Source organism: Furipterus horrens, unplaced genomic scaffold, assembly GCF_987537825.1.
Source record: "Furipterus horrens unplaced genomic scaffold, mFurHor1.1.pri manual_scaffold_5, whole genome shotgun sequence".
NCBI lineage: Eukaryota > Metazoa > Chordata > Mammalia > Chiroptera > Furipteridae > Furipterus > Furipterus horrens.
Window position 1 is genome coordinate 78,195,121 of NW_028327175.1, and position 3,389 is coordinate 78,198,509.

At 38.9% G+C, this 3,389-nt stretch overlaps 1 pseudogene; it reads right to left on the reverse strand.

Annotated features, from left to right (window-relative positions):
* Positions 1–347: 347 nt before the first annotated feature.
* Positions 348–1,374, reverse strand: LOC150008826 (heterogeneous nuclear ribonucleoprotein A1-like; annotated as a pseudogene).
* Between the last annotated feature and the right edge of the window lie 2,015 nt (positions 1,375–3,389).

Genomic DNA, 3,389 nt, shown 5'->3' on the forward strand with positions numbered 1-3,389 from the left:
TCAGAGTAGACTAACTTTACACAGCACATTTAAAAAAAGACACATTTATTCAGCGTCATGATCAGACTATTACATTTAGCAATCAACAGCATGGGTGCAAAAAAAAAGAAAAAAGGAAAAAAAAGAAACTACATTAAAAACCCTTTTTTGGAATGCTTTACACTTTCCACAGAACAGAAACTAAAATAACCTGTTATACAATTAAGTCACAAATACAGTCCTTGAGTTTTTTGCCCATTCACATGAGTATTGTCTAAAACATGTCTTCTTTGTAGCAGCTAGGCCCTGCCACCGCTGTGCTTGGCTGAGTTCACAAATCTGTTGTAACCTGTACCTTCCCTGTCACTTCTCTGGCTCTCCTCTCCTGCTAAGCTTTGTTTCCTGGTAGTAATTAAAACTTTCTGCCACTGCCATAGCTACTGCTGCTGCTGGAACCGCCATAGCCACCTTGGTTTCGTAGTTTGGCAAAGTATTGGCCTCCACCACCATAAGGGCCAGAGCTTCTGCCTCCAAAGTTTCCTCCTTTCATGGGTCCAAAATTTGAAGATTGATTGTTGTAATTGCCAAAATCATTGTAGCTTCCGCCACCTCCAAAATTACTTCCATCATTACCAAATCCATTATAGCCATCCCCACTGCCACCATATCCACCACCACCACGGCTACCACCAAAGCCACCTCGACCACTGAAGTTTCCTCCACGGCCAAAGTTGTCATTACCACCAAAACCACCTCCACGACCACCTCCGAAGTTTCCAGAACCACTTCGACCTCTTTGGCTGGATGAAGCACTAGCCGTCTCTTGCTTAGATAGGGCTTTTCTCACTTCACAGTTGTGGCCATTTACAGTATGGTATTTCTGAATGACAATCTTGTCTACAGAGTCATGGTCATCAAAGGTAACAAAAGCGAAGCCTCTCTTTTTGCCACTGCCTCAGTCAGTCATGATTTCAATCACTTCAATTTTCCCATATTGTTCAAAATAATCTTTTAGGTGATGTTCCTCAGTGCCTTCTTTAATACCACCGACAAAAATCTTTTTCACAGTTAAGGGTGCACCAGGTCTTTGAGAATCTTCTCTTGAGACAACCTCTTTGGTTCCACAACTCTTCCGTCCACCTTGTGTGGCCTAGCATTCATGGCTGCATCCACCTCCTCCACAGTGGCGTATGTGACAAACCCAAAGCCTCTGGAGCGCTTGGTATTTGGATCTCTCATCACCACACAGTCTGTGAGCGTTCCCCATTGCTCAAAATGGCTCCTCAGACTCTCATCTGTTGTTTCAAAGCTCAAACCTCCAATAAAGAGCTTTCGTAGCTGTTCCGGCTCTTTGGGAGACTCTGACTTAGACATGATGACTTCAGGGCAGGAGACTTGAACGATGCTTACTCAGCGGCATCCACCAGCAGAAAGCCTACCCAAGGACTTTGCTGCGATAGTTATCCCTCCCCTCTCTTCAATAATGAATTTTTACCTCTCTTAGATTATTCTCCTTGGCATAAGCAAATACATTTTTATTGTCTTATTTTCAAATGAAAACAAAACAAAAACAAAAATAAACAAAGAAAAAAAAGTACCTCTGAATCCATATATCATCCCGTTTTCCTAATCGCCTAGGTAATAAAATTAATTTACAGAGTTGCCTATAAAGTCATACAAGCCTTTTTAAAGAGTAGTGTAGCAAATACCACATAGGAACCAACTAGCGTAAGAAATAAAATGTTAATCAACTCAGTTAAATGTCTCTGAATCTTCCTTACTAGGCTTCTCTCCCTATTCACCAGATTTTATGTTTCTCTAATCTAGTTAGGTATTAGCTCCAATTTACTTCATTGAGATTGTCTTTGTCAAAGTCATCATTGACTTCCAGTATGCTAATTTTAGCAGTCAATTCTCTTTTTCTAATTCAACTTGTCAGTATCCTGTGATTCTGTTGACCCTGGCCATCAATTGTTGAAGTCTTACTTCACTTGGTTTCTATAACATCGTTTTTAAGTATTCATAGTTGGAGAATATTTCCTATCCTGTCAGTTTATTCAGTATCAATATTTCTCTTTCCCAACACTATTTCCCACTCCTAAATTGGTCTATTTTTTTTTTTTTTCCTGTTCTTGAAATGCTGGCCACCCTAGGACTTTTTTTTTTTTTTTTTAAACTTTCTCTCTTCCCTATCTTTACCTTCTTTAAGTTATCTCAAGGCTTAAATGTCATCCATAGTTTGATAAATCTTAAATCTCAGTAACCCCATTTATTTCTTGAACTCCAGACTTGCATATATAACCTAATAGTCAAAACAGAATTTTCTGTCTTCCCCTAATCCCATCCCAAACCCGCTCTTTCCTTCACTTTTGTCTCAGTAAATGGTACCTTCACTCACCCAGTTACCAGGTCTGAAAACAAGGAGTCAGCCTTGCTTCATCTCTTTTACTCATACTGCAATCTCAGTCTATTTAACAAAATTCACCCTCATTTCAACATATTGTACCATCATTCCTGCTACCCAAATCAAATCCACCATTACCTCTTACTTCAGTTCCCTGTGGCAGCCTCTTAAGTGGTTTCCTGGGGACCATTCACACATGCTTTGTGTTTTGCCTCACAACAACTAAGAACTATTAAAACCCTCCAATGTCTTTCTAGCCTTAAAATAAAATCTGAACTCTTTATTATGGATTCTAAGACCCTGTCCAAACTGAACCCTGCCTGCTTCTCCAATCTCATCTCCTAACACTTACGATTGTTCTCAAAATTAAATTTACAGAAGTTCCTGAGATGCTAAACACTATTCCTGCCCCCCACCCCACCCACCAGTTGACTCTCATGCAGGTCATCTTGGGCCCAGACTATTAAGAAACAATGTTTTAGCAAATCTAGATAATGAGAGGACAGGAATGTATTCCCACATTGAAGAAGCTTTTTTGAATTTCATGCATGCAAGATCTTTCACCTCTGTAAGTGTAAAGTTTAAAGAAACTTTGAAGGTAAAACTATTATGTCTACATCATTCATGCACATATTATAAGTATAGCCCTCTATTTCATGAAAATATAATTTTCTCTATTTTTAATTTCTTCAAAGCCCAGTAGTGAACACTTAGTGTGCTTTAGATACCAGGCAGAGAGGTGGCTAAGTTGGAATTTTGTCATATAGTTAAAGAATCTTATTCTTTATTTAGTGGGTTTGGTGTCCAGCTGGGACACCTATGAGAGGCAACCAATTGATATTTCTCTCTCGCATAGATGTTTGTCTCCCTCTCTTTCTCCCTTCCTTCCTCTCTCTCTCAAAATTAAATACATATATATATATATATATATATATATATTTAAAAAGAATCTTATTCTTTACATTCTTAGTGGTTGATGGGCCTCATAGCAAAGCTAAGACTTTCC